The 13,282-nt window shown below is 46.2% G+C and overlaps 1 protein-coding gene across 2 annotated transcripts in view; it reads right to left on the reverse strand.

The window, feature by feature from the left end:
* esf1 (ESF1, nucleolar pre-rRNA processing protein, homolog (S. cerevisiae)) overlaps window positions 1-13,282 on the reverse strand; it is an 86,830-nt gene that overhangs the window by 39,916 nt on the left and 33,632 nt on the right. The window lies entirely within an intron of this gene.

The following is a 13,282-nucleotide window of genomic DNA, read 5'->3' on the forward strand; positions in this document are numbered from 1 at the left end:
ACTTGCTGTCAAAGATTTGTCTGCCTCACCACCCTGTCCCCCTGTTTCACTGCTTTTAAGTTGTGTTTGCTCCTTATTCAGTCCACCAAAAATAAAAATGTCAACCATTTTATTCTTGCACAAGATGTGGGTGTTGCTGGCTAGGTCAGCATTTGTTGCTCATCCTTAATTGCCCTTGAGAAGGCGGTGGTGAGTCACCTTCTTGAACCACTGCAGTCCATATGGTGTAGGTATGTCCACAGTGCTGTTAAGGAGGGAGTTCCAGGATTTTGACCTAGCGACAGAAAAGGAACAGCAATATATTTTCAAGTCATAGATGTTTACCCCATGGAAACAGGCCCTTCGGCCCAGCTTGTCCATGCCGCCCAGTTTCTATCACTAAGCTAGTCCCACTTGCCCGCATTTGACCCATATCCCTCCGTACCCACCCTGCCTATGTAACTGTCTGACTGTTTTTTTCAAGGAAAATATTGTACCCGCCTCTACCACAGCCCGTTGCAGATGCTCTCCACCCTCGTGTGAAAAAATTTCCCCTCTGGTCTCTTTTGTATCTCTCCCCTCTCACCTTAAACCTATGCCCTCTATTTCTAGATTCCTCTACCTTTGGGAAAAGATTTTAACTATCTACCTATCTATGCTCCTCATTATTTTATAGACCTCCATAAGATCACCCCTAAGCCTACTACACTCCAGGGAAAAAAAGTCCCAGCCTATCCAACCTCTCCTTATAACTCAGACCATCAAGTCCTGGTAGCATCTTCGTAAATCTTTTCTGCACTCTTTCTAGTTTAACAATATCCTCCCTATAATTGGGTGACCAGAGTATTCCACGTGTGGTCTTACCAATGTATCGTACAACTTCAACTAGACGTCCCAACCCCTGTATTCAATATTCTGACCAATAAAACCTAGCATGCTGAATGTCTTCTTCACCACCCTGTCCACCTGCGACTCCACCTTCAAGGAGCTATGAACCTGTACCCCTAAATCTCTTTGTTCTGTAACTCTCCCCAACTCCCATTAACTGAATAGGTCCTGTCCTGATCTGATCCACCAAAATGCATCACCTCACATTTATCCAAATTAAACTCCATCTGCCATTCATCGGCCCAATGAAGTTGGGATGGTGAGTGACTTGGAGGGGAACTTCCAGGTGGTGGTGTTCCTATGTATCTCCTGTCCTTGTCCTTCAAGATGGTGGCGGTTGCAGTTTTAGAAGGTTTGTAAAAAATGTATTCTTCCTTGGGATGTGGACACTGCTGCTAAGGCCAGCATTTGTTGCCTCACCCCAATTACTCTTGAACTGAGTGGCATGCTACGCCTATTCAGAGGGTCGTTAAGATCAACCACATTGGTGTGGGTCTGGAGTCACGTGTTGGCCAGACAGATACCTAAAAGGGCTTTTTACAACAGTGTGATAGTTTCGTGGTCACTACTGCTGAGACTAGCTATCAATTCCAGGTTGTCATTAGTTGAATTTAAGTTTCACCAGCTGTTGTGGTGGGATTTGAACCCGTCTCCCCAGAGTATTCGCCAAGGCGCCTGGAATACCTGTTCAGTGACATTAACAGTGCCCACCAACTTCCTTAAAGGTGGAGGAGCCTGAGTGAACATGTACTTCAGTATACTCACACAGATGTCTGCTAGAAGACTCGCAGACATGCTGTTGAAGTGTTTAATCAGGACAAATGCAAGAACACACAATGGCAAACATTGTTGCAAAGTTTGGCTGATTCCAATGACACTTTTACAGGTACCTGCAGTATAACGATGACTAGGGATTTATTTGGCCAAAATATGTTGAAGGAGGAGTCTCACTAATAGGGACTACTAATAGGAATCTTTCAGATTTTAACTGCCCAAACATGCCATCAGCACCCACTACTTTGAAATTTGGAGTTCTTGCATTTGTCCTGATTAAACACTTCAACAGCATGTCTCCTTCCACAGCAACACTGTATTAATGCAATAGAATGAAATTATCAATACTATATTATTTCTTATGCCTGAATAATGCTGGTAGTCTTCCAGTTGAAGTAAATGCTTTATTGAGTAAGTTTGTTCTCTCTCCAGAGCTTAAACTAGATGTTACATGAACATGACTGATTAAGAAGTACACCTGAGCTGAGCTGCCTGTCTGTGTCTTGTCACGAGCTGCTGTTCCTGTGAAGAGACTGATCCTGGCTTCCGTCTGTCTATTTATACATCTCTAGTGCTCCCTCTAGTGAATTTACATTAGCCCCTTGTGGACATGCAGATCACTACATCCCCCCTTTTCTCATTTTACATATTTTCTGTACGGTGATAAAGAAAATTGTACAAAACAGGTAGATTAATAATGATTATGTATATCTGTTCAAGTTGTGATGATATTGATAATTATACAAAGCCAATTAATATTTATGAGCCCAATCATTATAAATTTAGTTGGCTGAGTTTCTGTCTTTGCACAAGATGTGGGTAGTCAGTGTTCTTGTGTTTAAGTAACCAACAAGTCATCATGAGGTTACCAGGAGCTGCAGGAGACGGAGGCGGCCTTGGTGGAAGAGCTGAAGGGCAAGTGGGAGGAGGAGCTGGATGAGGGCCTGTGGGCAGACGCCCTGGGCAGGGTCAATTCCTCCTCATCTTGTGCCAGGCTTAGCCTGGTTCAGTTTAAGGTGGTGAACCGGGCGCATGTGACAGTGGCGAGAATGAGCAAGTTCTTTGGGGTGGAGGACAGGTGTGTGAGGTCTTCAGGGAGCCCAGCAAAGCATGTCCATATGTATTGGGCATGCCCGGCACTCTCAGAATTTTGGAGAGGCTTTGCAAAGGCTATGTCCAAGGTCTTGGACACTTGGGTAAAGTCGAGCTGGGGGATAGCAATAATTGGGGTGTCAGAAAATCCGGGAGTACAGGAGTCGAAAGAGGCCGAAGTCTTGGCCTTTGCCTCCTTGGTAGCCCGGAGACGGCTCTTGCTAATGTGGAAGGACGCGAAACCCCCAAGTGTAGAGACTTGGGTCAGTGATGTGGCTGGGTTTCTAAGTTTGGAAAGGATAAAGTTTGCCTTAAGAGGGTCCTTGCAGGGTTTCTCCAGGCGGTGGCAACCGTTCCTTGACTTTCTCACGGAACGTTAAGTGGCCCCACCTTGCTTTGTTAAGTTGTTAATTTGTTTTTCATTATTATTACTATTATGTTTTTTGTTTTTTTCTTTCTGTAGTGTTTTGTAAAATTTTGTAAAATTTTTGAATAAAAACAAATTTTTAAAAAAAGTCATCATGAGGTGTTCGAATGGTCTAATCACTTTTGATGTCTGACCTGGACTTTTTCCGGTGCTTGCGGTATCGATTCTGTATGTCATCTGCCTTGAAAACTGGTTTGCTTGTTTGTCGTGGAGCAAATATGAATTTGTGACATTCGTTGACATGCCGTGTTATGTTTGTACTCTTGCTATTGTTTTGGACTGTGCTGTTACATTGTCCTTCACGTGCAGAGTTGTACCATGTTGTACAGGTCGTTGTTTCATTGTTGTTGTTTTTGTCGCTGTATTTGCTGTTCTTGTTGTTGGTTTTGTTGTGCTTAATGATTGTTCCTTGTGGATAATTTGAGACATTCAAATTATAAGTGTCCTTTTCTGGCATCTGATGTTTCATTGAGCTTTTCGACTTGAGGTTTGTGACAATGATCTGATGTTGCATTCATCTTGGTGACATCAGTCATTTCTAGTTGATTTCATTCTCTGATTCCTTGGTGCTCCTATTCTGGAGTCATTTCTGGTTAATTGGCTTCATCGTTGATCCCTTGGTGCTCCTCTTCTGGAGTCAGCGACGTCAAGATTTCAGTTTCTTGTAGGTTGTCAAGAGTAGAAGAGGCATTAATTGATGCGGTCTCACTGGACTCGAGTAGTTTTACTTTGAATGTTGAGTGCTTCTCTACAGGCGAGCTGAGATTTGTCAGTCTCGCTGTGATCTTGCACATCGTGTATGCGGATTGTGATCACTGTGTCACTATTCGTGCATACAGTGGTTAGACATTTATTGTATTCTTGCTGCTCATCAAATAAGGTAGATAGACCTTCATAGTTGTCTTTTTGTTGTTCAAATGAGCTGGGTAGACTTTCATAGTCTTCTGGTTGCTCAAATAAGGTGGATAGACCTTCATAGTTTTCTTCATGCATGGTTGTCACTCTGGAGTCTTTAATTGCTTCCATTCTGGAGTCTGTCAATGAGCGCTCTGTGGAGGCTTGCTTCGCTCTCTCTGTGGAGTCTTTCACTGCTCCCAGTGTGGAGTTGTGCAGTGTTCTCTCTGTGGAGTCGATCAGCGCACTCTCAACGGAGTCGGTCAGTACTCTGTGAGACGTTTTCTTCTTGGCTATTTGACAGGTTGCTGTCATCCAATGTATCAACGATCTCCCATTGCATCATGGTATTGGATTCATCTACTATGAGTAGAGTCGTGTTGAGCTTTGCAACCGTGTTGCTGATGCTATGATGATCATATCCGAATAACTAGGCCATGTCTGATTAGTATTCTTTGATAAACAAATCATCTTCTGTGGTTTGGGATTTGTTTTTATGCTCTTCACTTTTAATTAACAAATCATCTTCTTTAATTATGGATTTGTTAATGTGCTCTTCACTTTGGATGCTGCGGAAGTTATTTTCAACTGCTGGTTGAAGTTCAGGCAATGTTGTGCCTTCTGAGGTTAAATTTTTGAGTTTTGTAACTTTAAGAGGGCATAGTCTGAGTCTTCTGACGTCATGACTCTCGTGACGCCATGCGTACTAATTGATTGCGCATGCACAATTGCAGATCGATCTTTTTTCAACTGCGCGTGCACGGCTCGGTTTCCTGCGCATGCGCATAACTGAATTTTGCCGGTTTGCATCTTTTGTTGATGTGCGCATGTGCGTACAGTTTTGAATCAGAGCTGCTGCAATGAAGGTTTTTCGAATGCTGAGACACCATTTTAATAGACTCGACCTTGCGGTGGTCTTTTGTGCTGTTTTCATGGTGGTAAAACTCTTTATACTGCTCTTTATTTTGTTCGTGAGCAAGGCATTTTTGTAATGCTTTGTTTATAAAACATTTTATTGAGGTATTTGTGATTTTGTAACAATAACAGAAGAAACAGTGTACATACAAATATAAACATAGTGCAAAGGCCGTCTTCCTCCCTCACAGGTCCCACCTTTCTTACACGCAAATCTAAACTAAACCCCCCCCCCCCCCACCTCTCTGCTGACAATTAGTTTTCTCTAAAGAAGTCGACAAACGGCTGCCACCTCCGGACAAACTCAGACATTGACCCTCTCAGGGTGAACTTGATTTTCTCCAGACAGAGAAAGCTAGCCATGTCAGTGAGCTGTCTCTGACTTCGGGGGCTTTGAGTCCCTCCAAGCTAATAGTATCCGTCTCCGGGCTACCAGAGAGGCAAAGGCTAGAACGTCTGCCTCTTTCTCCTCCTGGATTCCCGGATCTTCCGACACTGCGAAAATTGCCACCTCTGGACTCGGTGCCACCCTTGTTTTTAACACTTTGGTCATGACATCCGCAAACCCCTGCCAGAATCCCCTAAGCTTCGGGCATGCCCAGAACATATGAACATGGTTTGCTGGTCCTCCCGCACACCTTGCGCACCTGTCTTCTATCCCAAAGAACTTGCTCATTCGGGCCACTGTCATGTGTGCCCGGTGAACGACCGTAAACTGTATTAGGTCGAGCCTGGCGCATGTTGTGGACGCGTTGATTCTACTCAACACATCTGCCCAGAGACCATCGCCCAGCTCTCCTCCTAACTCCTCTTCCCATTTGTGTTTCAGCTCCTCGGTCTGCGTTTCCTCTGACCCCATGAGTTCTTTATAGATATCCGAAACCTTCCCCTCTCTCACCTATACTCTGGAAACTACCCTGTCCTGTACCCACCTTGATGGTAGGAGTGGGAAGGTTGAGACCTGCCCGCGTAGGAAGTCCTGCGCCTGCAGGTACCTAAACTCATTCCCTCCTGTCAATTCAAATTTCTCCTCCAACTCCCTCAGGCTGGGAAAGCTCTCCTCTATGAACAGATCTCCCATCCTCTCGATCCCAGCTCTATTCCATCTCCGAAACCCTCCATCCAGCGCCCTCTGGGCAAACCGATGATTATTGCAGATTGGAGACCAGACCAATGCTCCCTCTGCTCCCACATTTCCTCCATTGCCCCCAGACTCTCAGGGCCGCCACCACCATGGGGCTGGTGAAGCATCATGCGGTGGGAATGGCAGAGGCGCCGTTACCAATGCCCCGAAACTCGTGCTCTTACATGATGCCGCTTCTAATCACTCCCACATCAAACCCCCCCTGGAAATATTTGCCGCCCAATAGTAATTGCTAATGTTCGGCAGCACCAGCCCGCCCTCCCCCCGGCTACGCTCCAGCATCCCCTTTTTTACCCTTCATTTGGTCCACCAGTCGGGTCAAATTTAGCTTATGTAGCCGTTCCCATACCCGGATGCCGAGATACCTAAAGCTTCCCCCTGCCACTCTAAACGGCAACTCTCCTAGTCGCCTCTCCTGCCCCCTTGCCTGGATCGCGAACATCTTATTTTTGCCCATGTTCAATTTATAACCCGAAAACCAGCCAAATTCCCCCCGAATCCTCATAATTTCTCCCATCCCTTCTAATGGGTCGGAAATATGTAGGAGCAGGTCATCGGGAGCCTCAGCCCCCCCCCCCCCCCCCCCCTAAGAATTGCCTCATCCCTTCCGGCCCAGCTGGGGGTTCCGACTCATACAGCCTCCTATAAAATTCCTTGAACGCTGTTAACCCCTGCTGAATCTCCGACCAAGTTCCCGTCTTTGTCCTTTACTTTTCCAATCTCCCTGGCTGCCTCCCTCTTTCTGAGCTGTTGCGCAAGCATTCTGCTGGCCTTCTCTGCATATTCATATATCGCTCCCCCTCGCCTTCCTCAGCTGCTCCACCGCCTTCCCTGTAGTTAACAAGCTAAACTCTGCCTGTAGCCTCCGTCGTTCCCTTAAAAGCCCTGCCTCTGGAGTCTCTGCATACCTCCTGTTGACCTGAAGTATTTCCCCTATCAGTCGATCCGTCTCTGCTCTATCTACCTTCTACCTGTGGGCCACTATCGATATCAGCTCCCCTCTAACCACCGCCTTCGGCGCCTCCCAGACCATTGTAGCCGAGACTTCCCCCGTGTCATGAACTTCCAGATAGTCTCCCCCCCCCCCGCGCACACCTCCTCATCCGCTAACAGTCCGACATCCAATCTCCAATGCGGGCGCTGGCCATACTCCTTACTCACCTATAAGTCCACCCAGTGCGGGGCATGATCCGAGACCGTGATCGCTGAGTACTCAGTGTCCACTAGCCCTGTCAGTAAAGCCCTGTTCAAGATGAAAAAGTCGATTTGGGAGTACACTTTATGTGCGTGTGAATAGAATGAGAACTCCTTCACTCTCGGCCGCCCAAACCCCCATGGGTCCACTCCCCCCCATCTGCTCCATAAACCCCTTTAGCTCCTTTGCCATTGCTGGCACCCTGCTTGTCCTTGAGCTCGACCAGTCTAGCCTTGGGTCAATGACTGTGTTGATGTCCCCCCCCCCCCCCCCCCCCCCCAACGACCAACTTATGCGAGCCCAAGTCCAGGATCTTCCCCAACATCCTCCTAGTTTACGTGTAAACATTCACGAGTATCACCGGCAGCCTTTCCAGTTTCCCACTAACCATGATGTAACAGCCACCCACATCCCTAACTATTCTTCCCACCTCGAATGACACTCGCTTATTAATCAGGATCACGACCCCCTCTTAGTCTTAGAGTCCAGCCCCAAGTGAAATACCTGCCCGACCTACCCCTTCCTTAATTTAGCCTAATCGGTTCCCCTAAGATGAGTCTCCTGTAACATTGCCACGTCCGCCATCAATCCCCTCAAATGCGTGAACACGCATGGCCTCTTAATCGGCCCATTTAGCCCTCTAACGTTCCATGTAATCAGCCAGGTCGGGGGCTTCTCGACACCCCCCCCCCCACCTCCCCCCAGCTATCAGCCATCATCTTTCTTAGGCCAATCTCCAGCTCGCCCGCCCCCAGGCAGCCTCCGCCCCCGACCTCCCTTTTTTCCCCCAGCAACAGTCCCTCCCCCGTCAGCAGAGCAATTCCTTCCCCATAACAGCATAGTAAAAACAGCCCCCTTCAACAACCACAACATCTGCTCACCCCCCACTGTGCTTCCGTGAGCCAGCCCGCCCAGCTAGCTTGGTAGCCCCCGCCCATGGCGCCAAACATTTTCCCACCTATTGGTTTTCCCCCCACCCCCACTCGGACATACATATGCAAGAGAAAATATGCAAGAGGAAACAACCTCAGCCCAGTCAACTGAAAGATACAAAAAGAAATGAAAAAACCCCATATCGAAAATTCACACCTCCATCCCCCACCAGTACAAATGCAAACTTTAACTTACACAAATACGCGGCTGCTCCAGGATATAGTCCAAATATAGTCCAAAAACAAAAACATTTTTAATGTGAACACTGCAGCAAAGTTCAAACACCTCAGTCTACTGCCAGCCCATTCCTTCTGGCGAAGTCCATCGCTTCCTCGGGCGACTCAAAATAGAGTGTTACTCCTCATAGGTGACCCAAAAAACGGGCCGGATACAGCAGTCCAAACTTCACCTTCTTCTTGAAAAGGGTTGACTTTATTTGGTTGAACCCCGCTCTTCTCCTGGCTACGTCCGCGCTCAGGTCTTGATTAATGCGCAGGATTCTGTTCTCCCACTTGCAGCTCCGTGTCTGCCTGGCCCACCGTAAAATAAGCCCCTTGTCCAGGTACCTGTGCAATCGCACCACCATCGCCCTCGGGGGGGGGGGGGGGGGGGTCACCAACTTGCGGCTTCTTCGCTCGTGCGCGGTGCGCTTTGTCCACCTCCAAGGGTTGGGTGAATGTCCTGTCCCCATGAGCTTCTCGAGCATACTCGCTATATATGCCCCAGCATCCGCTACTTCGGACCCCTTTGGGAGACCAACGATCCTCAAGTTCTGCTGGCAGGACCTTTTCTCTAGATCCCCCACCTTCTCCTGGAGCCTTTTCTGCTGGTCTCTCAGCATCCCCACCTCCACGTCCATTGCTATTTGGTGTTCCTCATGCTCGGTCAGTGCCTTCTCCACTTTCTGGATCGCCCGATCTTGAGCATCCAAGCTCTGTTGCAGCCGAGCAATCGATTCCCTAATCGGATCCAAGCATTCCTGTTTCTGCTTGGTGAAGCCCTCTTGAATAAACTGCATCAACTGCTACGTCGACGGCTGGGTCGTCGAGCCTGGGCTCCGGTCGTCCGGCATGCTTTTTCCCACTGCAGCTTCAACCCAGGCCTTCTCTGTTCGCTAATTCTTCCTTTGCGAGCACTCCTGGTCCGCCTCTCCATGCACTGGTGTGGGACTCCTCCTCACGCCACTATCAATTTTCCAAATAAAATCCAAGAAAAAAAATCGGGGAAAAGATCTAAAGGTCCGACCCAAGCGGGAGCCACCAAATATGCGACCTACTCCTTCATGGCCGCCACCGGAAGTCTGTATAGCGATTACTAATGTTAAATCCTTTTCACTCCATTGTTTTTTTTTCTGAGATGCTCATCATTTATGCCCCAAACAATTTGGTCATGAATTTTAGAATCATGCAGCATTAAAAAGTTGCAGGTTGGTGCTATTGACTTTAAATCTGTGACAAAGCTGTTGAATGATTCTTCATGTTTTTGCAAACGTCTGGTGAACCTGAATCGCTCAGAGATTTCATCTTTCTGCATTTTGCAATGGCTTTCAAATTTTCTAATTATTACTGCAAGTTTGGTTTTGTCTTCTATTTCAGAGTAAGTGAAAGAGTTGTATATTTCTACAGCCTGGTGTCCTGCAAAGGATAAAAGTAGAGCTATTCTTCTAGCTTCAGAAGTAGTGTTCAAATCATATGCTTCCAGAAAGATATGGAATTGCTGTGTAAAAAGTTTTGCAATTAGATTTAAGATTACTGTTCGTTTGGAGTGGATGTAGAGCTTGAACTTGGTCCATCGTGCCAATTGGTCTCCAAGGGATCCGAATGCTGCAAAGCCTTCCCAAGTCAAATATCCGATACAAATTTTCTTTTTCTCTTTCTGGTTCTAATGTAATTTCTCAAGTCAACTTTCCTGAAGTCACGTCCTGGTCCTGGTACCATATATTATTTCTTATGTCCGAATAATGCTCGTAGGTTTCCAATTGAAGTAAATGCTTTATTGAGTAAGTTCGTTCTCTCTCCAGAGCTTAAACTAGATGTTACATGAACATGATTGATTACGAAGCACCTGATTGATACACCTGAGCTGAGCTGCCTGTCTGTGTCTTGTCACGAGCTGCTGTTCCTGTGAAGAGACTGATCCTGGCTTCTGTCTGTCTATTTATACAGCTCTAGTGCTCCCTCTTGTGATTTAGTTGTAGTGTATTTACATTAACCCCTTGTGTACATGCAGATATGCAGATCACTACAAACACTACTTGCAATTCTTTGTATTTTAAGTAGCTCTGATGTTTAAGTGAAAACTTAATTTACTTGTTGATTTAATTAAGTACTTTAAGAAATGCAGTTCTTGCGATAAAGTATCTATTAATATATACATTAGCATTGTTTGACAGGACAATGTCCGAGCACCTATTCTTCCTGTGAGAAAAGAATCAGTCAAAAAAGAACAATATTCGAGGGAGTATTGCCACAGGGGATTTCAGCGGTAGCCAACTCATGCTTGGCACTGGCAGTCTGCTTTTCCCCTTTTGGTGGATTTAGGATACGGGGCCATACTCCAGTTTTTGTTAGGATACTGCATGAGAAACCACAGACTATTTGCAATTTGTAAAATTGTGAGGAACGGATACTTCACCCCAGGACTGATGATTCTGACCAATAGGTATTTTTTATGTTAAAACAAACATTAATTCAAACACAGAATTAACTACATTATCAAAGAAATAGCTTTACAATTAACAGTTAAACAGTACTTAAATAAAGGGAAAACTTGAACTCACTATCTACACCTGCCACTATATATATTGCAACTAAGCAACAGTTCAAAATCTACACGTAAATAAAATTAGTAAATCAGGGTTACTAGCTGTTCTCTGTGCAGACCTTTGGAGGGACCCCCTTTCAGGAACAAACGGAAAATCCGTTGGTCTTGTCAGACTAGAATCCGATGGCAAACTGCTTAACAGACCTGGCTCCTTTCAATGATTACATCAACTGTATCCCTCTAAGATGTTCCATGACCCGCTTAGCTGGGACTAAACGCAACCCCTCAAATTATCTACACTCCCTGGAATCTTAATTGCAAAAACAATATCCCATTAGCCATCAATATCTAAACAAGTAGTTGGAGGAGAAATTCGGGCTCCCCCGGGGAACATGTTCAGGTATCTACAGGTAAAGGCATTTGCTAGGCGGCAGGTGGAGGGATTCCCTTCGTTTCCTGCGAGGGGGGTGAGCGACAGGGTGCTTTCGGGGGTCTGGGTCGGAGAGGGGAAGATATCTGATATCTACAAGGTTATGCAGGAGGCGGAGGAGGCGTCAGTAGAGGAGCTGAAAGCTAAGTGGGAGGGGGAACTGGGGGAACAGATCGAAGACGGGACATGGGCTGATGCTCTGGAGAGGGTTAATTCTTCCTCCTCGTGTGCGCGGCTTAGCCTCGTCCAATTCAAGGTGCTGCACCGGGCCCACATGACTGGGACGAGGATGAGTAGGTTCTTTGGGGGTGAAGACAGGTGTGTCAGGTGCTCGGTGAGTCCAGCGAACCATGCCCATATGTTCTGGGCATGCCCGGCACTGGAGGAGTTCTGGAAGGGGGTTGCGAGGACGGTGTCGAGGGTGGTGGGATCAAGGGTCAAGCCAGGATGGGGACTCGCGATTTTTGGGGTTGGGGTGGAGCCGGGAGTGCAGGAGGCGAAAGAGGCCGGTGTGCTGGCCTTTGCGTCCCTAGTAGCCCGGCGAAGGATCTTGCTACAATGGAAGGATGCGAGGCCCCCAAGCGTGGAGACCTGGATCAATGACATGGCGGGTTTCATTAAGCTAGAGAAGGTCAAATTCGCCCTGAGAGGGCGGTACAAGGGTTCTTTAGGCGGTGGCAACCTTTTCTCGACTTTCTGGCTCAACGATAGGGTACAGGGACAGTAGCAGCAGCAACCCGGGGGGGGGGGGGGGGGGGGGAGGGAGAAGAGGGGAAAGGGGGGGGGGGGGGCGGACAATGACTATGTTTGTTTATTTAATTTTAATTTATTTTTAAGTTCTTTTGTTGTTCATTGGGGTTGGGGGGGTGGGGGGGATGTGATACATGCGTCGATACGGTCTGGGGGTGTTACAGTTATTATGGGTTATTTTGTTGCATTTCATTGTTTGTCGTTATGTTTTATATTTTCTGTAAAAAATTCCAATAAAAATTATATTTAAAAAAAATATCTAAACAAGTAAATGGTTCGATGATTACCTCATCTTTAACAACCCCTTAATCAGAGACACACTGCCTCTACGTATTTGAACTCAGGGTTTTTAAATAAAATTACTGCTACAAATGTAAAATATAATATGTAACAACTACATTTATCACAGTGGTGCAACAAGTATGAATAATTAAATACCAAGGACACAAGGAAAAAAGGACATGCAAAACGGGTGGGAAATATACAGACACTCCTTGGATCGACTTTGGTACTGTTCACTGTTCCAAGTTTTTTAAGTTGCAAAAGGAAATAGACACAGAGGAGGGAATTGGCAAACTTGATATCAGGGCTGGTAAATCAACCATTTGCCCTGGGCAGCCATTTAATATACAGTATTACACCACAACGTCCATACATATATATTGCAGAACAATATCAATGGAATGTTTTCAAAAGTAAAATTGACACTTAGCTACACAAGGATATTTTACATAAGAAGATACGATTTAGAAGAAATAATAGGCCATTTGATACCTTGAGCCTGCTCTACAGTTTGATAAAATCATGGCTGATGTGTTTATAGTATTTAATGCACACTGTGTATTTATATGTCCTATGTATTCATGTATGGAGGGATCTGCCTGGACTGTATGCAGAACAATACTTTTCAATGTACCTCGGTACACGTTACAATAAATCAAAATCTAAAGATCTGATTGTGGTCTCAACTCCACTTTCCTGTCCACTCCACAATATCCCAGGACTCTCTTGCCAATCAAGAATATATCTAACTCTGCCTTGAATATATTCAATGATCCAGCCTCCACTGCTGTCTGGAGAAGAGAATGCCACAGACTG

This window comes from Scyliorhinus canicula, chromosome 1, assembly GCF_902713615.1.
Source record: "Scyliorhinus canicula chromosome 1, sScyCan1.1, whole genome shotgun sequence".
In the NCBI taxonomy this organism is placed as follows: Eukaryota; Metazoa; Chordata; class Chondrichthyes; order Carcharhiniformes; family Scyliorhinidae; genus Scyliorhinus; species Scyliorhinus canicula.